Raw genomic sequence first — 27,835 nt, forward strand, 5'->3', positions numbered from 1 at the left:
TGTTTTGGGGGAAATCAGGCTCAGGTATGAGTGATGCACAGCAGGAGAGGCTGGAGACTCCTGAACTAATGGCGTGAGCTGCTCCCTCTGGAGCCAAGCAGCTTTGCTCCCCAATTGCACACCGTACTTGCTTGTTCTGTGCAGAGCTACCTCAGATTTAGGAAACCTGTAAGGGTGGAAGGGGGTTGCTTCAAGGAAATGATATCAGAAGATGTTATTGTAGTTATTTAGGTTGCCTTCCCATACGTGGAAGATTGGAAAATGTAAGGGCAGGTGATAAATGCAACAGGGAGTCATCTGGGGAAATGCTCAGTTGTGGTTTTAAGGCTGGGAGCACACCTGTGAAGAGCGGATGTTCCATATTATTTGTTACAGGGAAAGGTAATTTTCTTTAAGTAATACAAACACACTTTAAAAAAAGCAATGTTTTGGGGTTATCTAATCTATATTAGGTTCTAATATAGATGATTAGATCTAATGAAGGAACAGTGTACAACAAGCAGTGGAGCTGGCCCCTTCCTGGAGCTGGTGTGACCACGGGGCGCAGTGTCCCACCTGCCAGGCTCTGACACCAATGCTGTTCTTTGATACCTGCACCATTGCCTGCGGCGAATGAGGAGACGGGACGCAGCTTGATGCAAGCAAATGTCAATTTAATGTACAGAAGCACGAGTTTATATACACTTTCAGAAGCCGCGAGTTTTAAACAGATTGGTTCTTGAAGCTAAGCATTGCATCCTAGGCAATCCCTGATTGGTGGTTAACTACCATCAATTAACAGCAAGGTGTTACCTTTCCTTGGCGCCATCCTTGGCGCCATCCGTCTCCCACTCCCCTGTGCTCTGTAAACATGTGTCATCATGTTAATTGTTGTCTAGACAAGCTCGAGCACATTCCCCTCAGCTAACTGATTGCCGCGCATGGTCCTAGTTTCCAGCCCGCTCCTGCAATTGCCACCTCTGGAGCTAACCTCTGGCAGCTGAAGGTCTACGCGTCTTTCAGCACCTTAACTTTTGTCTCATTTGTTGGCAAGATTAGTATGTTCATATGTCATGGTATATTTGAAGATACAAAAGCAGGCTGGTTTCAGTGTTGTCTCTGGAATGTTAAAATGCTTCAGTGTGATTTTGCAGGGTCTGTTATACTCAATAACACAATTTGCTTTTTTCATTCTTGTTTAATTCATTTTGAGTTAAAAGGATATATCTAGAATAAGCATGTTCTTGCCAATTTAAGATCACTTTTTAATAATGTATTTGGACCTTGAACAGAGATTAAAATTTGGTATATTAGTTACTTTTAGGCAGCTTAACATTTTTAATAAAGAGAAAAATCCATCTTATGTAACTAAGCCTGTAATTCTAAATGAAACTGATTTAGCTGATCTGATAAATAATTAGTAAAATTGGAAATTAGATAAATTCTGATTCATTAGCATCTGATTTTAGTATGTGATTGCAAGGAAATATGAATGGGAAGAGGATGCTGGAAGCGTATCTGTTGGTAAAGTCATAATTAGAGAGAACAAAAGTAATTTAGTCAAGATTTAAGACTGCCTTGACTCACAACAGTACTCAATTTCTTCCAAAATGAAACATAGAACAGTGCTAAAGACTTCTCTGTCGTTATAAAATTGGAGTGAAAGTGTGGGCCATCAAAACTGCTGTCAGGACCATGAACACATTGAATAAATGTAGACGAATCAGTAAGATGCATCAAGTAAGAAATAATGAATTTATCTAATTGTTTTCTGGAGTTTCATTTGGGGTTTATGGGATTGTGGAGTAGAACTGGTGGGAGTGGGATGAGGCAAATGAAGTGAAACACAGCAAAAGCTGAAGGAAAAGCTTATCCCACCCACTGCAGAGAAGACACCTCAAAACTGAGCATTAATTTGTCTTAGTTCAATATATCTAGTACAACGCATGCTGTAGTTATGTAGCTGTTTGATATGAACTGTTGTTAGATGGTACTAACACTTCTTCCATATGCAGGATTTTCTTCAGCTTGTTTGTGGACAGCTGGTGGTCTGTGAAGAATTGGCTGTTGATGTGGCTTCTGTTCTGCATTTCTAATCCTAAAAATACATGAAATACTTTCTTCATCTTACTCTCCCATACAGCACAATTGCTCAAAACTAACCATGCATCTGTGAAGCGTAGGAATGACAGGATCCAAGAGACAATGTGCCTGGTAGGGGTCGGTGTGTGCTAGGGAAATGTCTGGGATCTCATATGAAGCACCAGAAGGAGTCCAGCTGCTTTAAAGATTTTTAAAGCATTCTGGATCCACAAAAGACTGTTACTCTGTGCAAACCAGCCTCTCTGCTGGTTTGAAAATGCTATTTTTTGGGTGCCTGTTTCCCAGTCATCGCTGTGCCTTAGATAGCAGCAAAGTACGTTACTCTCATCTGTTTGAAAACTTCTTTCTTGCTCCTGGTGGTGGGGTAGGTCCCAAAGTATTAAGCATGGGTCCTCCTTACCCTCTCTGCGCCCCAAAAAGGGTTTGCCTGGATGGTGGTTATTCTGTTCTCTGACACACGTTTCAGTGAGCAACCAAAGCTTGGGTGCATGTGTAAGAACAGAGCTTTAGGTGCCAAAACAGACTTGCTGGGATGATTGCAGTAGATGGCAGGAGCCTCTGAGCCCAATCTGGAGGTGAGGCATTGGAGGATGACAGGCTGAGAACTCAGTAAAGCATCCTGAAAGTCCTTGAGAAAATGGGTCAGAAATACCATTGACTTAAGATCTGTGAGAAGCTGCTTTTAGCTCTTGCTCATGGTGTTTACATTAAGTCACAGATGGCTGAATTTTTTATCCTCTGCTTTGTATCTAGTATGCAATGTGTAGTTTCCTCAGTCTGTAGTGAGGCAGTGCACTATCATTGCAGTGATTCATTACCTTACTATCATGCTGCACACAATTTATCAACCCCAAACCAACTTTTAGAAAATGCCTGGTATGTTTACAGTATGGGAAAAATACTCAATAATGGAACTAGCTCTGTGGATAATTAGAGGCTGGGGTCAGGGGTACAGATAATATATTATTTAAATGGCCTGCTCTATAAATATGTTGATAAAATTCAGAAGTACTGGAAAGTAAGTTAGCAAAGAATAAAGGTCCAACAGTTCTAGTGGCCCCCACGTAGCCCCTAAATCTGTGTGAACAAATTATGAGCAGAATTAGCCCATTTAGCTATACAATCTCTCCATTGTGTACCTGCTTTCGTTTGCAGTAAATGTGAACATAAAACTTCAGTGTTATGTATGCAGCTCCAAGCCTTGGATCTATAGTATGTTTGGTGATGCATAACATACATTGATGCAGAGGCCAAACTTTAGGCTCATTCTTGGACTTTTTACTTCTTGAAAAGGCAACCAAATGGGTGAACTGCAAAACTGTGCTCAAGGTACACAGTTCTGATTTCAAAAAGCGAAGTCCCAGAAGGACACTCGGCTTTCTCCTGATACCTACTGACTATTTTCAGCTCCCCAGTGTAGAACTGGAAAGGTTTGGAAAGACCCAGACTGAACATTCCTCAAGGGCATTTTTCTTTTATGGGTCCTTTTAAGAGTAACTAAATAAAATATAATACGATAATATACTTTTAATAGCCCTCCAACAGAAATCTTTTTTTTTCCTTTCTTGTAAGGTAGGTGGGTTTTATAATTTATTTCAACACACTGAAGAAGAAACATTCACGAAGTTTCCGAAGTAAGTGTTGTGGTTTGTAATTGGCAAACTAACCACCCAGACTAAGGTTTATTCCCAATAGTGCTTTGACGTGGGAGTAACATTTAGTTCAACTTCAAGCTGCTCTGCCAAGTTCAGTTCTATAGGTGTGCAAAAAACCCCCAGAAGATTCTTAAGTCTTCCTCAGCTGGAAGTCTGAGACAATGTGAGTTTTCATTTTTCTGCCCTGCCTGCTTCCATCCTACCTGAAAACCAAGACAGAGATAAAAAAAGTACACTTTAAAATTTCAGAACAATGCCAGCTTGGATTTACGTTTAGTACAAGGGTAAAAGGGTTGAACACTTTCTAACAAGGATTGTCATTCTCTAGTATACAACACTACCGCTGACTCGCTTCATATAAAAAGAACATAATTCATTTTATTTTGTAGGTACCAGGAAATGCTCAGAAAAGTGACCTTACTGGATCTGATTGTCTGCTAGTGACAAGTTGGTCCCTGGCTAAGTGTTCTTGAGGGTGATCTTTCTGTAAGACAGGAAAATCTCAATTATTACTTTCTGCAGGAGTGAAACAAGCTGCCATCTTGAGCAGCTTGGGAGTCATGGACTGCGCTGAACTGAGCTCAGCTACAGGCACGCATCCTGCGCACGGCTCCGGCCCTAGGGGCATACCAGCTACTAGCTATATTCTTCTGCTCTAGGGACTATTAAGTTAAGAAACATTTCCCTTTGTACAAAAACTGTGCAGGTGATATATGTGAAAATGACACGTGGATTGCTACATAGTTGGGCTTTAATATTTTCTCTTTTCCAGGGAAAGTGTCAATTACAGGTAGACAGAGACCCAATGCACCTTGGGCACTAACGTCTGCAATCCCAGCGCTACCACAGAATCAGGCTTGCAGGAAGGCAGCTCAAAATCAATGCAAGTTAAATGAACTTTTGAAAAGTTCTGAGGACTCTTAGTTGAACCACAACTAACAGCAGCACATTGAAAAAAATTATCAGGTAATTATTAGAGAACAATAACATTGTTAGGCTGACTGGGCTATACACCAAGGGGCTGTCAATCACGGTTGTTATGAAAAGCAGAGCATTTTGAGGCTGTCAATCATACCTGTTTGTAAAAGCCGAAGGACTTCAGGAATTGTTATGCCTGTATTTACCAAATGCAGAAATAACAAAAGCACCTGAGTCTTATGCAGTCTGACATTACAGTTTACGTAGAAGTTCTTGTGTAAGTTTATGTCTTTATTCAACAAAAAATATCATATGACACTGGGAACTTGGAGAGATTTTTTAGCTAGCTCCTTTATAACACTGATTTTTTTAGAGGCTGCTGAAGTGTGTCAAATCTGGTAATGAAAAGGTAAATTTTGTTATATTCCTTTGCTGTGAAGCAAAAATGTTGGGAGTTAGTATCCAAATAGCTGGTGCTGTAGCCCTTCAGTTTCCTGGGGAGTTTCACACATTTCTGCTTATCTGAAACACTGCAGCAAATACCAGCTGGAGAATTTAAAAGAACTCAGGAAATCTTTAACATGGAAGTGCTCACCCATCATACTATGACAAATGGTGCCCACAACACCAAAAAACTCCCATAGAACCTTGTTTCTGTTTACTTTTAAAAGAAGCATTGAACACATGTACTTGTCTAATTTAAACCAAAAATAGTAATTGTCTGCAGGGTTGGGTTTTTTTGTTTGTTTGTTTTTGTTGGTGTGTGGGTTTTTAAAAATCAAACTCCCAAGCTTTTTTGAGAAAATAACTTTCTGGTGATATTTTTCTGCATTTGAAAAAAGGGATTTCCCTGTACTCTGCATCACCCCACTGTGTCTGGGTGGCCTGGATTTGTAAATCACTGCATTTTATAACTGAGACCAAGTGGAAGCGTGTGTCTATGCATTCGGTGTTTGCAATGCTGTTTGAAAACCTGTTTGTTGCTGAATAAATCACAGATTTCTATTTCTCTGAAAGGTTTCCATTGAGGAATCAGTACCATTCAGTTTTATCCCAGAAGACCAGGTGCTTTCAGAAAGCAGGTTTCTTGCTGCTCCAAGCCCTGCAGGAGCTGAGCATGAGTAACCTTGACATTTAAGCCCTACCTAGGCATGAATTTGTACATTAATTTTTTCAGATATTGGGAACTTCACTTTACAGATAAAACATCAGGAGCATGTTCCCTGCGTACTGATACCTCCCGTCCTTGTCAGCAGTTATTGCAGTGATGACCCCATTGTCCTGTTGTGTTGGGCACTTTATTTAAGCACGGAGGGACTGAAGGCAGAGAAAGGGGAGAAGTCCCTGCTCCAAACAATTCCTGTCCTGACCATACAAAATAGATTTAGAAAGAAAAGGGAATGGGGTTAACCTACCCTAAAATCATCCAGTGAGCCAATGGCAGACCCAGAAGTAGAAGCTACATCTCTTTGATGTTCAGAGTAGTTTCTTACGTGGACACGGACCACACCACCTTCCCTGGTGGTGTGCCCATGTACCACAGCAAGAAGTATCATCTCACCAAAGCACTAGCTCCACTTGCCCAACTGGTAGTTAACTCAGTGAATTTTTAAAGCAAATGTTAATAATTAAACTCAAGTGGTTAATGATTTTCTAGAGAAAAGATCAAATTATACTCTTCAAACATAGAGTTAGAATTTTGTCTAATTAGAAGAAATATGTTTTTCCTATGAAGGGCAGTTGCTGAAGTGACAGTTTGGAGGCTGTTGTGACAGCGTTTGCAGAGATGGGTGCCAGCCAAAGAACAGAGCTTTTTTAGTATCTCTAGTAGTGGAGTAGTTTCTTCTGAAGGCATAATTATGTTGCATTCTTTGCACAGTTCATTAGGAAAAGAAAAACAAAGAACTTGTATTCCATGTGGTTGATGTTCACACATTTTTATCTTAGCATGATAGAAGTTGTTAGATCCAGAGAGTAACATGGTGTCTCTCTCTTTCACTGCTAGCCTAATAACATAACTAGTGCTAGGTGGAAAAACAGCTTTTCTTCCCACAACTGTTATTCAGGAGTCCGTTCTTTTTTTCCTGTGTGAAATCTCAGAAAGTATAAAAATGTCAAAAAGCCCATGTAAACTAAAAATCTCAACAAGAAAGAAGTTTGGATTAGTTTGAGTAATTTTGATGTCTTGAAATCTTTGGTTTCTATATAATTTTTAATATTACTTGTTTTGCTGCTCCTTTCTTAAATATAAAAAATGAAAAAGTAATTTCAAACTTCAGGATTATTTTTGTTTTCAAACTGTAAAAATGAAATTTACTCAACATTTTTGCCCAGTACTTACTGTTGAGAAATGCATCAAAACTGTTTCCCCGCAAACTTGACACATTTTTTTGGCAAGAAAAAAAAGTTTTGTGGAACTATTCCCAACCAACTCCAGTAATAAATATTCTCTTCATTACATCTTACCATTTGCAAGTAAAACAAGTAAACAGGATTCCTATGGAGCCAGAATTTATCGGAGGTGTCAAGATAAAGCAGATTCATTTTCTTCGAGCATACGTAAGGCAGTCTTTATGGCACAAGAGCATATGAGAGAATAAACAATCTTTACTAGTCATTAAACAGACATAGCAGAACTGAACCATCTCATTCTTCCAGAAGCTAGCAATTACTTTTTCACACCTCTGGTTTAGTCCCTTTACACAAAGGAGAAAACCTAATAAATACATCACAATGCCTACAACCTACCTGATGCCAATACAGCCCATTGAAGCGGTTATAAATGCCTTAACTTCCATTTCTGTTTAGCAACACCCTGAACTGCTCTGATATGGTGGGGAATTCACTCCATATCCTGGGACATCCAAGCCTCAGTGCGGAGACCGTTGAGCAGTGATGACTGATCTCCTCGGATGGAGAGAAAGGGGTTTTTGAATGTCAGGAGTAAGGGTCTACAGTAATGGCTTGTGTACTTGCTAGCCTTAGTTTCCCCTATTTTGAAGAAACCCAAATTCTGCAGGTAAGAAGGCACAGAAAACTGAAGTGAAACATAGCTACTAAGTAACTACTACTAAAATGAATCAAAAACGTGTGTAGTATACTTACAGAAGTGCCCTTTACCTGCAGTTTCCTAGCTTGTTTCTCTGTAATGAAGCTGTTATGGGTTGGTTATATTAGGACTGATCTTTCAGATGTGGGTGTCTCCTCTGTGGCAATGGAAGGACTGGGGTGGGCACAGACTTGGAGGTCTGTGATGCTGCTCTGCAGAGCGAGATCCTGGAGCGGTGCTGGCACTTGCATAACACAAAGCCAGGGCCAGAGGGCCCGGAGGACAGATTCATGCAAGAGTTGCTGATTTACTGACTTGTTTTATGAAAGCTTGTGTACCTTTGACATATACTGCAGCGATTTTATGGGGTAATTTGGAAAAAAAAAACCTTCCTGCAATGCTGTGTTGTTTATTCACAGTTGCAGGAGCCTTTTCCTGCTGCAGAACTCTCCAAAACCAAGGATAATCCCCAAGATTTGTAGAGAAACATCACTTGGGGCTAGTTGGTCGGGGATACTTCTTTAACCTTTTCAGACAATTTGCAGCATCCTCCTTGCAGCTGAGGGAACTCTTGCAGCATGTAGGAACATTCAATAGAGATGTTCCTTTCTTACATGTATTTTCTGTCTGTAACTCTAAGCTATGAGCTGTGAAGATAAATCATAGCAGCTGTGCCACATTTGTTTTGGAAAGAACCTACTGGTACCCCAGGATACATCTGTCACTGGGAAAAAGAAGGGTGGAAGATACTGTTTTCAGCCACGTAAGAAGATGGTGCTCAGCTCTGAATTCTGCCCAAACATTGTTCTGGGTAGGAAGGTCCTTTCCCATATAACAGGGATTTGAGGCATGGATTGTGATAAGGGAAATGCCCCAAACCCAGGAGTTTGGTTTTATTATCTTTCCTTTTCCCTACTCCCCCGGCCCTGGATATTTTTAGAATAATAAATTATGAGTTATTTCTTACTGAAAAATAGATTGAGATAGAAACCATGCATAGATAAGATACATGTTTGTGCATATATATCTATACATACACACATAAAAACTATTACCTGCAAGCCTGAGCTCACAGTAGTAAATGGGGAAGAAATCTTGGTTTTCAATGGCAATTTAATGGCATTCTGGTAGACCCATGCAGGGTCCATTCTTAGAACTCACAAAACAGTGCAGAGCTTGGTAGTCTGTGAAAGATCTCATAAGAACCAAAAAACCCTCCTAAAATAAAGGATACTCTTGGTATGGAGGAATTTCCTGGTGGTTTGTTGTTATCACTGTATCAGCTCTGCAAGTGAGGCATGTTGAAGCATGAGGGGATGAGACGAAGAGGCTTAAGTGCACAGCTGCTGTTACTTAAAAATCAGGTTAAGTTCGTAAACATCAGCACACCAGGCACACCTGGGTGTATATGGCTTTGGTTTTGATAGCTCTGTGTGAAGTACATCAGAGCAAACATACTTTGTGCCACCTGTATTGATAAGGAGATCTTCTAAATAACATTTATCCAAGCAAGGTAAAAGGATCTTTATAAAAGTCTTTCATGTCCTCGTCTTGTCTAGAAGACTTTTCAGGATTATAACTTTGCCCATGTATTATTTGCGTGCATTTTATATCAAAGAGTCTCTGTTTTCTGTTTTCACAAAAATGAAGGAAAAAAAAATGATGCAATCAGTTGTTCGCATCTGGGGAAAACATGGTCAGGCAGCACAGTCTGTTGGGTTAAAATAGTGCAGTTCTGTCTGCTTATTCTGCCAGCCCCTGGGTGCAGTAAGCTGTTCTTGGTGGGCCTGAAGAACTGAAGATTAGGGTGTGTGGGTTTGCCTCTTTTCTGTGTGCCTGTAATATTTTAATTGTTTTGGGGCGTTTTACTTGAATTTCTTTGGTATTTTACTTGAATTTCTCTTGTGATGCTAGCAACAGAGATTAATTCCCTCTGAAAAATGGTTCCAGTGTGGGGTATTCTCACTAGTAAGGATATGTGTTCAGCTGAGCACTGATGCAACATCTGTAGGGAAAAGGCTCATGAACATCAAAAGCATTGCTGGTATAGGAGGTTTGTTGTGCAAACTGTGTATGTACTAAGTTTGTATGGACTTTGCCTCATGTTGTTTCTGTGTTGCTCTGCAGATATTAAAGAAAAAAAAAAAAAAAAAAGGTTTCCAGTGCAAATGAGGTCTCTTGGCACCAGAAGCTCTCTCAGGCCAGGACGTCCAAGTGGAATCCTCTGCTTTTGCAGGCTAACTCCCAGCTGGCCAGCTGCAGGTTCTGCTGTGAATGTTCCTTCCTGCCCAAGAGCGATTAGCCACCACCTTACTATATTGAAAACTTGTTTGTTACCTCTGTGAGCGACTGTCCATGGTGTTATAGGAGAAATTTGCCCTGATCTGATTCATCCCAGAGACTGGCTTGCCCCAGCTGTGGCTTAACCAGACTAGATCCCACTTGCATCGGACTGGAAAGGGATAAGGTGCCATGGCTTGCTCACAGCGCGGTGTATGGGAGTGTTGAGGCCTTGTTCTCTGCTGCTCCAAGAACACAGGAGAGTGCCTGTTTGGCTTGGGGAACAAAGGTCTTGTTGAAACCCTGCAAACTTAAATGCTGGCTTTGGGGAATGCAGTGTATTATTCCAGGGACGTCTGCAAGCAATGTTGTGGTGGAAGGATGGTGTCAGATATGAAGCTTGAACCTTTTCCTTAAATTTTAACTGTTCTGGATGTGGAGCTTCTTAAGAATCTCTCGTTGAAGTTTCTGAATGCAAAGTCACTGGCCTTGAGAGAGTTTTAGAGCCATGAGTCAAGTTCCTAAGATCAGAAAATTCAGAAAATAATACACCCTGCTTTTATATACATAGTTTACTTATATTTCGCTTCATGTTTTTGAAGCCTTTGGGAGATGTATTTTTCATATTCTACCTGCAGCCGTGAGACCTACTGTCTCAAGGGGCTTGGATTTAAAAACCCAAGACACAAGATACTTAAAGATTTGCAAGGAAAACCTGTGACAGTTGGCAACACTAGGCTAGTTTCATTTTCCCCAAAGTAATATGAAAGCAGAAATCTGAGTAACTCATACTGCTGTTACCTCTCGTAACTGGACTGTGCTTTTTTCGTCTTAAAAGAAATGAAGTAAAAAATGCATTTGATATTAAATAATAGCAAGTGGGAGCAAGAAGTATTTCAAGATGTTTACCAGAATTATTTATAATGCTGTTTAAAAAAATGACTTTAAGATTAAAATTCCATCTCTGTCCTGTATTTCAGTCATTTCTGTAAAAAAGCTTATCCTGTATTTTTCCTGTTATATGTTAAGATTCAGACCTGTGAGGTACTATCTCTGTCTTTCTCCTGGGAGCAAGCTGCATGGAGTATTTGGCTTTGATGTAAGCTCTTGTTTTTCCTGGGTCTTGTTTTTCTTGTTATGTTTTAACTCTGCATATTATTATAACGAGCAAGTTACTAAAATATCTCTAGTTCTCTAGACCTAAGACCTGTTCTTCCAGCCTTTTCTACCCTGCCCTCCCAATCGCTCTCCTAGCTGTTGTCACTGAAGCCTCACAGCTCTTCTGGAGCTTGGTGAGAAATGACCCTTTCTGTAAGCTGTCAAATGAAGTGGTTTTCTCTCACTTGCCATATAAGTAGCAGAACTTTGTTCTCAGTGGGCTGCAGTGGCATGGTGAGTAGGATCAAGGCGAGAAGTGCAGCACCCTTGTTTCTGAATGAATCAGCTGCTCTGATTCAGAGCTGGGTCTCGTGTCTTAGGGCTTCTGCGTTGCAGCATGGTGCTGATATTTTTGGCAGAATAAAGCCCTTCTACATCCGATTGACTACAATAGTGCTTTTATCTAGAAAGTTCAAAGTATTATGTCTTTCAGTCTTCTAAATTAATTTAATGCTATTGAAGCATCAAATATAAAAATTTTTGCTTGGTACTGTTATGTCTTATGAACCCTCAATGAAGTTAGAATCTCTAGGTTTTGGTGGTTGGGGTTTTTCTGCTTTCCTCCTTAGTTCTGTGCTTGAACAATGTCTGTCCTCCCACACAGCTTTGCGGGGAAGTGAAAGCAGGATTAAGTTCATGCCTCCTTACTTTCAGACCTTTTCTCTCCTGTGCCCGGGGAGACTTGCCTGCAGGTTTTGTGGGGCTCATGTTCCCGCGCTTAGTGAAGTTCCTGTGCCTTAGGTCCATATAAGCCATAGTAGTAATACTTATATACCATCCCTTTGTCCTCAGCAAATGTCAAGTCGTACAGCTTGGCTGGTAATGAAAGAGCTTTAAGATAACGTGCCTTGCTTTCTGTGTGCCATTGGCTCAAATGGGAGCCTCTTTGTGCTCAACCTTTTTTTTTTTTTCTCTTTTGTGATTGCTAGGGAAACAAACTACTGCAGGAGAATTTCTTGGGTTGCATCAGATGTGCTTAGCTGACTTTCTCTAGTGTTTCAGGGCATTTGGTTTCTAACATTTTGCATCTCAACAACGCGCAGCTGTACATAAACACAGAGACTACAGCTAGGTTCAAAATCCTTGGTGTTGCTCAGGAGCTGTAAACTCATATTTCTGTCCAGTATGTTTAATGACTGCTGGTTGCCTGCTCATTCCTGAGGTTTCTAACAACTTGTATGGTGCTCCCTGCTTTGCTGAATATGTCTGCCTTCCTCCAGTCCTCCTTTCTAGTGCAATATTGCCAATGGGTGTTCCTAGATGTGTGTTTTGGTAGCCTTGACCTGGAATAACACTCAGATACCTGTTTTGTCGGATCTCCTTGCTTTGAAGGTCTTGCAGAGTGTTGTGCAGTAGCACATCATCACCAGCACAGATTTTGCCATCTACTGTCTACTGATGTTCTTCTTGCCCAAAGGGGTTTTCCAGCAGAGAACATTGTCCTGTTTGGTGTCAGTATCTGTACTGAACTCCTTGGTTTTCTGACAGCCAGGACTTGTGGAACAAAGCACTTGAGTAAGAAGTTATTTTTAATGGCACTGAGAAGTCTGTTAATTTTGGAGCAGAACATAGCTGTGTATGGAACATAGGCAGAACCTAGCTCTGCCTAGGACAGTCTCATGGAAACTGTTATGTTGTAACTAGAAACAAGGCTGGTGTCACGCTCCATGCATTAATTTCAATTCAGTACACTTCAGCTGGTCATGTAGCCCTGTGTTAGGGCCTCCTGCATCCTGCCTTCCTCATCTTTACATAAGGATCACATATCAACAGGAGTGAATTAATTTTTACTTTTGGGAGTTACTGAGTTCACTAAAGGGCCTGCAAGCTGAAGGCATGAGTTCAAAACTGTATGCCTCACAGACACTGGCCCAGTGGCTTTTTCCCAAAATCATTAAGGAGATGGTGAGTAGTGGTGGCAGCAGGGGGTTGTGCCGTGGCCCCTAGTCTGAAGGTCACAGTTTCAGCCCCACAGACCGATTCTACTAGCAAGACACTGTGGCTCATGAAAGCATCAACAGGGCGGGATGTGCCTCTGTTGACCTGTGTGGATGAAGCTGATTTCAGCTTCACTGAGTAGTTAGTGTTTTTAATTGCTATTTGTGCTGCTTTACTGTAATAAAACTGGGAATTGAGAAATGTGTTTGCTACCTTCTTTGACCTTTATATGCAAACCTTCCTTGAGGGTCAAATATGTGTGAGAGAAAAATGATGCCAGTGTAATTTAAAATTTATGTGATGACATTTGTTAGCTCATCTGCACATGGAAGTCTATTATTGCCTGTTAATTAATGGAGGTAACATAACTGTTTCATTTTTAGAGTGCTGCCATTTATCAAAATGTGTTTGTAACTGTTACGCTGCCTGGTGTAAAGTTACTTAAAATATTAGATTACCTGGCCTGATGCTGCTTGTTCTTAAATATTCCCATGATCATTTTTTTTTACTAGCTGGTGATGGGTTTAGAAAATGGAAATATCAGGTGCACTTTTACTGTCACAGAACTCAAGAGGTGTTTGCGTTGTTGCACAAATATACCCAAGCTCCATTTCTGCAGCTGTTCCAAATGCAGGTCTGCTGATATAGGGGACAAGATCTCACTTCAGCTGGGATGTGCAGGAAATGTGGAAAAATAAATGGGAATGATACAGGAATCAGGGCTTTGGGCTTCTGCTTCTTGGCTTTCCTGTTTCCTAATAGGCCAACAGGGCAGAATAATTAATTAATCCAGACTGCAGGGAAGTTGTATGTATTTGGTACAATGTGCCCACTTACTGAAATCCCAAACTACCATTGATGGAGTAGGAGAGTCTGTGTGGTGCAGCACATGCTGTGCAAAAACAAAGCAGACTCCCAAACACAGCCTGGCTGTGGTTGTCTCATGCTCATGCCCACATTGATCAGCAAATTAATTAATGGGCCATTTGCCCAAAGAGGTGTCTTTGCTGCTGACTCCCCAAACTTAATGTCTGTCCATGCAGCGCTTGCCATGTGCTGTAGTTGTACTTACAAACAAAAGTAATTTCTGCCTCAAACTGTTAGTTTGTTTAAACTTCTGGCAAGAGAGACACTCTTGACTCAGAGACTTCAGATATCAGAAAAGATATTGTGCCTATTGTCTTCAAACATACTTTTTCTCCTTGTGAGACTAACTGTAGTGGAATGAAGCTGGGTTAATTAGCATTGATAATATACAGCTGTGGGCTGGCTTCAGGGCCAGCGGGTTGGCTGATGTAGATAAGGTGCAGCTGTGGCTGGTTCTGTTAAGTGGTTGGGCAGCCAAGGAAGAGAGGGGAGGAAGAATCAGAGAGGAGAGAGAACACTTGCCCTGTATGAGGAGAGACTAGGAGAAGGCAGCAGAGGGACTGGCATGACGAGTATGCTGGTATAAGATGGTAAAAGACCTTGTTGCAGCCGGCTAGTTTGGAGAGTGCTGTGACAACTAACCATAGAAGAATTAAATTCCAGCTTAACTAGAGTCAGGGGCAAAATGCTCATTCACTTCTAATCAATGGTGCCAGCACCAAAATTATTTTAGTTTGTGGTGATACTGAAGTTGTTAGAGGTCAGAAGCCAGGAGCAATGGGCCTGCCCTGCTGTTTCTGATGGAGTGTTTCCCTCCTGTGAAGGGGCTTGCTGTTACCAGAGGAGAATAGAAGTGTTTCTCCTTCAAACGTACTGTACCTGGGGGTGGACGATGGGGGGGAATACATTTTTCCCCACTTAAAAAACAATAACAAACAGTCAGTTGTTATTTCCTTAACTCTGAGCTGTTAGCATAGCTATTACTTTGCTGACAAAGTGAAAACAACTTAGTATTCACTTGCAAGAGAACATTAGTTCAGATGCCTTTGTTCCAGCCATTAAAATGCAGGCGCTACCTGATTCATATATAAATTGTTTTGATAGTTTTAGTATTTTTCCTTAGTTGAGTTTATTAAAAGTGCATTTGATCACCTCCCTTTGATATACTTGTGCTGGTATGACCAGTGTAAGGAGAGACTGATCTCCTGTCACCCATCACTTACATGGGGATGGCTTTTTGGGTGTCTGACCATAACACAGCAGTCATCAACAGCCTAGCCAGAAAACACTGTGGATGCACCTGACAAAATTCACCCAAATTTTAGGTAAACGAAGGGAAAATATTATTTTAAAAAAGGAAGTAACTGCTTTGGATCCTGTTTGAATGATGCCACTTCTAAATACTAGTTATTCCTTCACTTCTAAATGCTAGATTTCTTTTGTGGCTGCCTTTGAGACCAGAGGTTGTCTTCATGCCAGAGTCTCTGTTTCTTTGTTAGTCTTTGGCCTTCATATTTTCGCCATTGTTGTGTTCCTGGTTTTGTCTACAGCTTCTCTCCTATTTTCATTTTGTTTGCTGTGGTCCTAACAGTTTCATTAAATGCAGCCAACCATCTGCCTGCTCTGTGCAGTACCAGCATTGTCAGGACTGCTTCCCTTGCTGTGATTTCAGCATGCCTCATACACTCTGTGACAATCTGAACTGTATGAAATCCTTATTTCTTGTGTACTCTCATAAAGAGAACTGGGTTAATCCAAATTGCATCACCGTCTATAGACCTCCTTTGCCTTTCACGTCATGCTGGAAACTGAAGTATTTTCTTTCATCTCCTTCATTTTGTTTTTCCTGACTCATTTACTGATGTCATAGATGACAGTTTGTGTCATTGCAATTTGCTCCCATGGAAATGACTCCTGCACACATGTGCGTGGCATCCGACTCCTTGCTCTTCAGTTCTTACATAATTCAGGAGCTGTCAGAGCTCTACCCCAACGTGCCCATCTGTCTATTCTCTCAAAGTTAATGAGCCTTTTTCTTCTTGCTTCAGGCATATTGCACACCCTGACTTATTCATAGATTATGTCTATTAAAATTGTCAAATGCTTTGAAAATTAAATCATTTCTCTAAATAAAGAGCTCACTTCTAATTTCATTGAAGAGATTTCGATGCAATTGGCTTATTTTCTAGTACAAATCAAGAGTGACTTTACTGAGGCCTGTCTGACCAGAGAGGGGATTGGGCTTTCTTGTTTGATTTAAGATAGTTGTGATTTACAATAGTGCAGGAGCTCAGAATCTACCCCGGCTTTGTCTGAGAGCAGCAGCACAATCCAGAATTTACCTGGAATAAGGCACCCAGCCTAAAGCGGCCTCTCATGGAGTGAAGCAGTCAGCATGGGTGGGTTTGTTTCTTTGCTTTTAGAGCAGTGGAACATACAGAAGAACATTTGATGTTGATTATTACATTTCTTAAAGGAGTGGGAGGGAATGAAGGGAAAAAGCCTACAGTTCATAATAGAGCTGCTACATCAGTCTAAGGAGAATTAACAGTGAATTATGAGTATGAAACAGTAGGGCATTAACTGAAGTTAGATAACAATAACCAAAGAAGGGGAAAAAGCTCAAATTCATATCATTATATTAAGAAATTCAGTAGTGAATTTAGTTCATACTGGAGTGTTTTTTTCCCCAGAATAATTTTTTGGGGAAAAAAAATGTCTTAAATTACTTTTCTTTTTAGTAGTCCGTCTTTCTACTTTTTCTTTCTTTATTACTAAATCCAAAGCTGATCAAACTCTTTGATTTATGGCTCCTTTTTTTCTTTCTCGCAGCTGTAAGGTCTAGGAAAGGAAAGAAGCTAGAATTAAGAAATGAAACAAAATATTATTTTCTTAAAAAGTCAAGGTAATAAGTTTAATTTTTTTGAAGTCTAGACAATAAGATTTAATCAAAAAGCCATGTTGTTAGAACAATTTATTTAAAGCATTGGACTGTCCCTAGCCAACGCTGAAAAGGGAAAGCAGACTTACAAGGTGCCCACGTACACAGAATCATTTAGGTTGGAAAAGAGCTTTGACATCATGAGGCCCAACCACTAACGCAGTGGTGCCAAAAGTGCCACGCCTACACGTTTTTGGAATGCCTCCAGGGATGGTGACTCCACCACCTCCCTGGGCAGCCTGTCCCAATGCTTGACAACCCTTTCAGTGAAGACATTTTTCCTCCTACACAATCTAACCCCCCCCCGGTGCAACTCGAGGTCGTTTCCTCTTGTCCTGTCGCTTGTTACCTGGGGGAACAGACCGACCCCCCCTGCCTACAGCCCCTGCCAGGGAGCTGCAGAGAGCGGTCAGGGCCCCCCTGAGCCTCCTCCTCTCCAGACCAGCCCCCCCAGTCCCCTCAGCCGCCCCCCATCAGCCTCGTGCCCCAGCCCCTGCCCCAGCCCCTGCCCGGCTCTGGACACGCTCCAGCCCCTCCACGTCCCCCTGGCAGTGAGGGGCCCAAAGCTGAACACAGGATTCGAGGGGCGGCCTCACCAGGGCCCAGCACAGGGGGACGGGCACTGCCCTGGCCCTGCTGGCCACACTGCTCCTGACACCAGCCAGGCTGCTGCTGGCCCCCGTGGCCACCTGGGCACAGGGCTGGCTCCTGCCCAGCCGGCCCAGCCAGCCCCCCCAGCCCCTTTCCCGCCGGGCACCTTCCCAGCCCCCTGCCCCAGCCTGCAGCGCTGCCTGGGGCTGCTGTGCCCCACGGGCAGGGCCCGGCACGGAGCCGGGTTGAACCTCACACAGCCGGCCTGGGCCCCTCGCCCGGCCTGCCCAGACCCCCGGCAGGGCCTCCTGCCCCCCCGCAGGGCAGCACTGCCCCAGCCTGGTGTCCTCCGCAGACCGGCTGGGGGTGCGCTCAGTGCCCTCATCCAGGTCATTGATAAAGATATCAAACAGGGCCGGCCCCAGCGCTGAGCCCTGGGGACACCCCGTGTGCCCCCGCCAGCGGGATGTCACCCCATCCCCCACCACGCTCTGCCCGGCCGCCCAGCCAGCTCTTAGCCCAGTGCAGAGCACACCCACCCCGGCCACGGGCAGCCGGTGTCTCCAGGAGATGCTTGGCACCCTGCCCGAGATGCTATGAGAGGCTTTGCCTGGACATCCCAAACCTGCTTGTGCAATTAGTCTCTTTTCCTCACAGAAGCGTCTCCTCTTCTACCCCAGAGGCTGCGCTGCCACTCGGCGAGACCTGGACAGGTTGGAGAGCTGGGCAGGGAGGAACCTTGTGAAGTTCCACAAAGGCTAGTGCAGGGTCCTGCCCCTGGGGGGGACAGCCCCATGCATGCCAGGAGGATGAGACCAGGCTCTTTTCAGTGGTGCCCAGTGACAGGACAAGGGGCAATGGGCACAAACTGGCACACAAAAGTTCCTTCTGAATATGATGGAAAAACTTCTTTACCTTGAGGTTGTCAGAGTCCTGGGACAGGCTGCCCAGAGAGGCTGTGCAGTCTCCTTCTCTGGAGACATTCAAAATCCACATAGACATGACTCTGAGCAACCTGCTCTAGGAGAACCTGCTTTAGCAGGGGCTTGGACTAGATGATCTCCAGAGGTCCCTTCCCACCCCGACCATTCTGTCATTCTGTGATTCAAAACAACAGTCATTACTGTGACCCTGCCTTAGTGGAGTCTACAGAAAGTAATGCAATGGGGACACAGAGGTGGTGGTGGTCAGTTCCACTTTGGAGTCCACCACATATTGTCCCCTTGTTAAACAAGCCAAGCCTTTTATTCTTTTCTTCTGGGATGTCTCTCTTGTTCTGCTGTCCCCATGGGTGAGTGCAGCCCAACCATGCTCGCTTTGCCAAGCCCCTGAGCTGGCTGGGTATGTGCTGCTCTGTATGGCCATGCCCGTACGGCACAACAGTCTCTGGTGCTTACTCACCTTCTCGGTGCACTAACGCATCTTAGGTGCAACGTATCCATGGCCTGGAGCTGGCTCACAGGCAGGATGCTCCTGCCCATGGATGCACAGGCTTCTTCCTGTTTGAATCACCTTTCTTGAAAATAGAAGAATAGTGAATAAAGATACAAGTATTAGGACTCAAGTGTCTTGTGCCTGTGATACTACTTCCTCCTTACCTTTACAAGAAACGCCTTGCTTGGTGTATATATAGGGCTTAGATTATATTTGTCTCTTTCATGTCCTTCTGGTGCTGATGTGTGGCTCAGACACCGAAGTAATTATCTTTGTTTCTAACTGATAAACTCTTAGTTTACAGCCAATTTCTGTTAGATATTTATAGTTTGTATTATCACATTTTATTATTGGTTATGTGATTAGTTCAGTTCTCAAAGCCATTCAGCTTCTTCTGTGCTATGTTCCATCCTTTCTCAATGTGGGTGTTGCATCCTGGTTTTGAATCATCAGTACATTCAATTCTCGCAGTAAAATGTTTTTTGTTTTGGCATCATTTAAAAAAAAAATCATAATGAAATGAGTATCAAGATCAAACCTTGCTAACCTCAGTGAACAACTTCCAGACAAGGGTTTGGGTTTTCAACTTAATTCATTTTTTGTCTTTTCTGCAGCCAATTCCATGGCAGTTTCACAATTGCTCTGTTCATCGTCTTCTCGGGAGTTTGCATAATAGTTTCCCTGGTGACACCATATCAAAAGGTTTAATGAAGTCCATGTAAATTGGAACCACTTAATTTATTTACTTTTTTTGCCTAGAGAATGGGGTGTTAAAGAACAAACAACCAAAATCCCAAGGCATGCAGTTCAAACCTGTTACTATGTACATCTTAGAAACTCAAGTTTATTATATATCACTTTCCATGTAGCTTCATGTCTTTAATTTTCCTTTTAAATCTGTTCTGAAATTTTGCCATGTTAAGATCAAACTACAAGGTTTATAATTGTGTAGATAATTTTCTCTCTTCAATAGTAGGCATCACACAGACCATTTTTTATAACCATTTTAGTCTGATGATGTTGTTGTTCTTTGTCCTTCTTTTTTTTTTTTTATATCTGTTGTTAAGAGTTTTCTACCTGCTTTTTTCTTTAGGTTTTTTCTTTTAGTACTGACTTGCCGAAATATCCATTTGTGATATATTTAGATCACAGCAGTGTTGGCTTTCTGAATTTATACTTTTACTCATTCCCTTTCAGGTCCATATGGATCAGTTTTCCAAGGAAAAAAAAAGAAAGAAAAAAAAAACCCAAACACTAAAGAGGAAAAAAAAAAACCCACTTGCATTTTTACAGTTTTCTTTGTGTGGGTGGATGTTTGTTGGTTTTTGTGGTGTTTTGGTTTTTTGTTTGTTTTGTGTTTTCTTCTTTTTTTAAAAATCTTTTTAAGAAATTACATAACTTCCCTTTTATCAGTCTGTTTTCCCTAACATTTCTGGGACCCTATGTATTACTCATATGTTAAATAGCCATGTGAGAGCCTGTAAAGCTGGAAGAAGAGGAAAAATACAGCTACCAGGTCATAGTTTCCTTTTCTGCTGAGGAAGTCAGTAGAGCATCCCCATAGAGTTTAACAAGAGGTGCAGTGTCGGGACCAACGCTTTGGTGTGTAAGAGGCCGCACACTGCCAAGAGCTGAGTTTGAATCACTCCATGAGCATTATCCATACGATAGTAACCTTTGGCTGTTCTTGCTATGAATAGCTATGCTTCCTATGTAATTGTTCTTACATCAACTGTTGTTAAGTATGAGATACAGATAAGTTAAGTAACTCATGAATGTTTCAATAATCCCTTCTCTGACATTGTACAGGTATGTGAAAACATATATCTAATTATGCTATTATAGTAAAAGCCCTGAGTGGTTTGTCAGTTTGTTAGGGACACTTTTTATTATGCTTTGCCCTTTGCTTTTGTTTTCCCTGGCTTATCTGATGCTGTTGATTTTTTTTTTAAAGACACTTAGGCAGCAGTGACAACAGGAGGGGCACTCAGTGGCAGGTATTAATAATGCACCACCACGTTAGGTAGGAGGCCTCTATTAAATTTCGTATAGCTTAAAATAAATAGCTCTCTGAACTTTGAATTAGAGGGTTCTTCAGCTTCAGGTATTTACTGGAAAACTGATTTAAGGGAGAAGCAATCTCAACTGTATGAATCCCACGGTGAGCAGCCACGTCAGGCACGACGGGTCAAGGTGCCTGAACCCAGAGTTCACGTGCAAAGCAAAAGGGAGATTCTGCCAGGATTGCATGTGGTGCAGGGTGTGCCCCACATCACTGCATGAAAAATCCCAGTTTCTTTGTTAGAAAATGAGTGACGTTACCAAACCGGCGTGATTTCAGAAGACCCAGAGTGCTGGAGTGAAAAGAAAGCTACAAATGCGACATCAAATGATTTCTTGCTTGCTTGAGACATTTGCCTTATTAAGTAACAGATGAGTCACCACCATTCCCCTAAAAACAGGCACGTGTGTTTTATGTAACGATGTGTGTACATTCATGCCATGACTCATGATCTGGCCTGGTGAATATTCATGTTCTTCCTTTCCAGACTGACTACTGCTCTCTATTACTATTGCAAAATATGCACAGTAACTGAAGATTGTCAGGTTCATTTTTATGGAATGTGATGTTTCCCCCCAAACAAAATATGAAAAGAAATCACTTCATGATTATTTTTTATTAGATGCACGTATGTATTTCAGTGTGGTTTCCTACAGGTGCATACATAGTGGTTACAAATGCCGTATATATATGGTAACGTAGAATTGTGAAGATACTCAACCACACATGGGATAGAGCACTGTGCTGCAAAAACTGCTGAAAATTGTGGAGTCTTCTGGTTTTTAAATAGACATAGCTTTAAAACTCACAAAAAGTTGGCTGCAGAAAGCCAGGCAAGTGTTTTTGTTGTTTTGTTTTATTATATTTTATTTTGGGAGTTGCAAATGCTCATTTCCAGACCTTAATGGTGTAAACAAAGAGCCAAATGCAAAGCATTTAAGAGAGGAGAGAAAAAATTGTTTTCTTCTGATTAAGAAAGAGTTTAATAGCACTTTACTACAACAATACTAATAAAGCTGAGGGTAAAATACATACCACATAAGATTTTCCCACCGATGTTACATTTTATGTTTACCCTGTCATATGGCTGAATTAAAAAGGAACAAAGGAAATGTCATCCCAGTGGTGGCAGAAGGTGGGGGTCTTTACAGCCACAGGAGCTGTGTTGGGGGTTCTGCAGACTCTCAGACCTCTGCATACCAGGGAGCAAATACACACAATGCCTATAGCAAGTGTTGACATTTTAATGCTTGTATTGAATGCTTTCAGTTATTTATCGATGAGGTTGAAGCAAAATCTGAATTTTAATTCATTATTAACTCCATATACAGTGGTAGGTAAACATCCCATGCAATTATAAGGATCCCAAAATATATCTGCCAAGGAGGCTGAGGGATGCTAGGCTGGTCTTTTTACAAAGATGAATTTCAGCCACTGAGGACATGCATATTTAAAAAAATTAAATAACAAAAATTTAAAAAAGGTAGTTTGTAATGACAGCTACACATAGAAAATATGAACAACTATGGTGTAATCATTCCAAGAATTTAGGACAGTGTGATGAGACTCAGATTTATTCTGTTGTAGTATTTCTGTGTGTCTGAGCTGAGAGAGTGAGTTTATCATTGCAGGGAGTGGCAGAGTATCTACATCTTCTTATGAGTTTCCCAGGTGCTCTTTCACCAAGGGTAAATAAAAAATAAGGACACTAGTCTTACTGCCAGAAGGTAGATTAAGATCTCCTACATGTGCTTGTATTGCCTTGAAATGTCTGGAAAAGAAATTAATGCCTTTCTGACTCAGTATGTGGGAAGATACAGAGAGGGAAATTAATGCTATTTGGTTTTGGACAGAATGGTAGTGATTCATTATTATGACCCTACAAAATACCATTACTTGAGTTTGTGTCTGAGGAAACCCATTTTCCTCTTCTTGTGGAAAAAATGAAATATTCTTTTTGCGTTTACAAGTAATTAAATAGTTATTTTCTGTGTTGGAATTAAAAAATAGTGGTCAAAAGCTGTGTTTGGGGAGGTTTTCCTGAAGTTTTATGAAGTGTTTCTTACACCGATTTATCTCCAGTACCTGCTGGTAAAACTTGCAGAATTTCTTGCAAAACTGAAGAGGGAGTATTGAATGCTTCCTTGGAAAAAGAGTCCCTAATCAAAGTGCTAGTAATATGGTCCCCAGCTCAAGAGTGGCTCTGGAAAGTATTTAAATACTTAAAAGTAGACATAAGCACTTCTCTGGACTGCATCTGCAGTTAATTTTGAAGTGAGTATCTGCAGGATAATCAGTAGGTTTTGAATTTTCTTTTCCCTCTGAAATGGCTGTGAAAACGTGCCTCTGTGTTCACAGTGCATGTATGGCTTTCGAAAGGCAGGAAAATTTCCTGATGCTCCCAAGTGATGAAAATGAATTGGGGCTTTCTACAGCTGCCACTTTTCAGAATATACTTGAACCATGCATTCCTCAGACACCTGTGACCTCACCGCGGGACCAGAGGTGAGGACTTGGCATCGCTATGTGCATCTCCGTGCTGTGACAGGGACAGGTATTGGTGCAGCTGTAGGGTCCTGGTCCCCACATCATGCAGGTTGGGGTCCTCATGGTTATGGTCTCCCACCTGGGCACGTGGTTTTATTTCTGGCCTTGGGGAAACAAAAGGCGACAGGATGTGCTGGTTTTATCCTGAGCACAAATAATAGGGACAAGCACAGGGTGTGTATCCAGGGATAGGAGCTCATAAACATCCCCAGGTTGGACAGCTTTGCTCAGAAGCAATTTCTGATTCAATTGTAGAATAATTTAGGCTGAAAAGGACCTCTTGAAGGTCTCAGGTCCAACCCCATGCACAAGGCAGGACTAACTTTAAAATTAGATCGGGTGTCGGAGGTTAATCCCCAAGGATGGAAATCCTGTGGTTTCTCTGTGACCCACTTCCCTTGTCTGACCATCCTTGCTGTGATTTCCTTTCTCTATTTTTTTTCCTATTTTTTACGTTATTTCCTTAGATCTATCACTGTGACCGTTGTTTTTTGTCATTTTGCTGTGCAGCTTTTGGAAGAGTCTCACTACCTTCTCTGTAAGCACCAGCAGGGAGCTGTAGACAGCAAATACATCCCCGTTCAAAGCCTTTGCTCTGTGCTGAAGCAAACCTGATGCTGAACCAAACACTGTATTTAATGTGCTTAGCCCCAGCCACCTTGGTGGTCTCCATTGGACTTGCTGTGTTCTCACGCACCGTTTAAGAGTAGACCTGCACAGAAACAGAGATGCGTGTTGGCACTGCTACAAAAAGGAGCAAGATGAGTTGCAAGTGCCTAAAATACAAAATTCTGTAAATATAAAAATATGATTTTATTCACTCACTAAAACTAAAGGGGCCCTTGCAAGGGTGTCATAGAAGATGTATTTTAAAGCAACCTTCTGTTCCAAAGAAAAATGAAAATGAATTTGGCAATGCATTAAAAAAATAAATTAGTAAAGATGCAAATAGCAGGAAATATGGAGTTTAGAGTGAAGAATGAAGCCTTAAATCTGCCTTCTTGAGCCTAAACTGTATATCCTCTTATATAATTTAAAATTATTTGCTATTTCGTAGCGGGCTTCACGGAACTGTAACAATTTACATCATCTGACTGTCTGGCTCAGATAGTTGTGAACTATCTGCAACTGTTTTGCTGTCAAAAATTGCAGTACTTGCAGTGCAGTTTACTCATCTTCAGATTTATTTTTACCCTGATAGAGGTCTATCATCAAAGCCAGGGCTGAAGGAAAAACTTTTGATTTAAAAAAATGTTTGATCTTTAAAAACTTGTTGGCTTTCATCTGCTTATCAATGAAATGTGAATGCGACTCAGGGAATTGAATACTGCTGATAGTTTAGAAGGAAACAAATCTCTTTTGCTCACTTCTGGCCTTTATGTCTTTGACAAGGCTTTGGACATTGCTTGTTTTTCTTGTGGGGAGGGAATTGCTGAAAGTCATCGCTTTTGATCATTAAGTACTTTTGCTTTTTACAGCAAGACTTACCATGAATTAAAGTATTATTCTCCTCTGAGTCTGCCTGAGACTCAGGTTCTTTTTTTGGGGCTAAATTGACAATCCTTGATTTCTTATCCAATTTCAAATGCGTGTTGTTAAAATTCAGGCTGTGACTCCCAGAGAGTTATTAAATGATATAGGAGAGCACAGGAGCTCTGCAGTCTGTCCAGAAGAGGCAGGATCCTGGCTGGGGGCCGGGGAACGTCTCGAGTTCTCAGCAGGTGGCTGACTTTCTCCAGGAAAAAAAACGTTCTGAGCTTTGAAGGGTAAAACGACTAAAGACAAATGCATTTAATTCAAAGGAAAAAATAATTGTGTTTATTCTGAGAAAGGTTGTTTTGTTTGCTTGTTCCTTTTAGCAAGAGTAATGATGGTAAACACTCCCAAAGGCACGTGAACCCCCCAGTGCCCAACCAGTACAGACTTACGAACCATTGCAGCTTTTGTTTCCCTTTGACTTAGCCTTCTGGAATACCTGAACACTTCAGCACACCAAACTCTTGCTTTAAATAATTCATGTGTTCTTGATAGAAGAGAAACAAAAATGTTTTTCTACCTTCAATTTATTCTAAACTGGACTTAAAGACTGAAGTTAAAAAACGTGCCCAAAGAACTCATTACTCACTTCTATCAGAAAGCAAGGGTGGCATAGACAAGAACTTGGCTTTGCTTAATGCTTAAATTATAATTTTAAGGACTGTCAGTAGTAGATTGAACTGGAATTGGTGATTGACCACAAAATTCAATATGTGTGCTTTGAAGTTAGCTATTGGAAAAAAAATCTGTGGTAAGCACAGCTTTTAATTTAAAATTGTAGAGATATTTCTTAAATACATGCAGAATGCATTAATGAAATGTGAATTATTTTTCTGGTACAGTGATGTGCTTAGAACACTGCAGCTGAAGGAATTAGCGATGAAGTTTTACCTTTGGAGACTGAGGGATGCAACACAAAAAAAAAGCTGATGACTTCAAGCTAGAATCCATGTAAAATAATAATAAAAGTATTAACAAAACTACAGGATGGTTAATTATGACGGTGGAGCCCAATCCTGAGCATAGCTGTAGTCAAATTTCCACATATCATTTTTCAAAATGAATATGCAGAATGCTTCCTCTATTGATGTTAAAGCAATTGAGAGAGTTTTGTTTCTTTTTAACGTTATAGTCTTGGATGAGACCTATACCACTTTTGAAGACCCTCATGATCCTGGTGTCCTCTCCAAGGTATTCCTGCCAGTACAGAATCTGATGCTGTTCTGGAATGAGTAACAATGATTCTCCAGGCAGTGAAACCTGAAAATGATAAATAAAAGCAGTGGAGTGAGTCTTGGTAAGGACTCTGGTGGAGTGTTTTTAACAGAAATGTGGTAGAATAGGACCGAAACCATTGGCTCAGATGTTAGACGCCTCTCTTCTGTGTAAAGGATTTTTTTTCTCTTTATGCCAAGGTAAGAGATGAAGGCCTGTCACTGTTTATGCCAGACCTGATGATGGCTGAATGTAGGGAACATCAAAATGAGCTGTCATGTTATTCTGGTCTGAGAGTTTGGCTCTTCCTTCCTCCATTTCCTGGGTGCAGGGACCTGGTTGCACCTGGGGTGGCTGTCAGTGGCACTGGGAACCAGAGCTGCCAACCTCCTTCTGGCCACCGTCAGGGACAAGTGACGTACAGAGCAGTTCCGACACCTTTCATCCATCTAAACCAGGAATTTGGGGGCTATAGGATAAGGCAGAGCTCTGCCAGTGTTCGCTTTTTTTTCTACACATCTCTCCTACATATGTACCCAGTTATTTTAGGTATTGCATTTCCATAAGTGCACCTGGAAAATGCTTTTTTAGGTTTCTCTGTGATTTCCTTTTCTTTTCCTAGTTCTCTATTAGCACAAAAACAGTAATGGTGCACTTCACATGTCACTCCAGGTGATAGACAGGTGAATGGCCAAGTTTTAAAAGAAATCATAATTCCTTCTAATAGCAAAGATGAAATTTGGAATCTGAGATTAATTTTTACCATTATAGCCCTAATTAAAAAAATTCAGTTTCTCAATATCGTATCATAGTTCTACCTCTGCATGTGGAACATGTACATTTTTAACTGCTGACAGGAGTGTATGGAAAGGTTTATTGAGAAATCTGTTAGACTTTAGAAAATGTAATTTTCTTGCTGAGAAGTTAGTGTGAACCAAATTTGCAGAATTTACTTTGTGTAGAAAGCATTTTTCTCAGTCTCTCTGCGTGTGTTTGAAAAACTGCTCATTTAGAGCAATCAAATGAATATTGAAGTCTCCCTTTCTCAGGGAGACTTATTTGTCAGGCTTTCCTGACAAAACCAATCTTTTTCTCCTGACGATAATCTAATCCAAAGCAAATTGTATTTGGTGACTAGTATAATTTTGGAACCCCATGCCTGGTGGGACATTAGTAGTCAAATAGCATACATTTTATTTTTAATAATAAAACTGATGAATAAGCAAGTGATAATCCATCCTACTTTTTTGTTTTTTTTTAACTCCGTGTTCTGATGCAACATCATTCATGGAAGAAAATGTTATTGAAAATGCATTTGTGACATGCAAGAGAGAATGACCCTACTGACCATTTCAGAATTCAGTCCTGAGCAGTTATAAAATTAGATTTTTTTATTCAGAAATCTTATCTTGCAGTTATGTTGCTTTTTTTTGGGGGGGGGGGAGGAGTTCGACGATCTAGAGTTGAGGCATCTCCCTGCTCATGTTCCTTTGGCACTCCCAACTAGCATGTGCTAGGAACATCAAGCTCATTCATATCTATGGCAATAGCAGGTAGCATCA

At 41.3% G+C, this 27,835-nt stretch overlaps 1 protein-coding gene and 1 long non-coding RNA gene across 2 annotated transcripts in view; one reads left to right on the forward strand and one right to left on the reverse strand.

Moving 5' to 3' along the window:
• The window catches only part of HTR2C (5-hydroxytryptamine receptor 2C), a 103,149-nt gene that overhangs the window by 19,241 nt on the left and 56,073 nt on the right, over positions 1-27,835 (forward strand). The window lies entirely within an intron of this gene.
• Positions 3,722-6,215, reverse strand: LOC114010888 (uncharacterized). Its single transcript, XR_008749688.1, has 2 exons — positions 6,067-6,215; positions 3,722-3,936 (listed from the first exon to the last, which is right to left on the reverse strand). It is a non-coding gene; the product is annotated as an uncharacterized LOC114010888 (long non-coding RNA).

The sequence above is a fragment of the Falco peregrinus genome, chromosome 13 (genome assembly GCF_023634155.1).
Source record: "Falco peregrinus isolate bFalPer1 chromosome 13, bFalPer1.pri, whole genome shotgun sequence".
NCBI classification, from domain to species: Eukaryota; Metazoa; Chordata; class Aves; order Falconiformes; family Falconidae; genus Falco; species Falco peregrinus.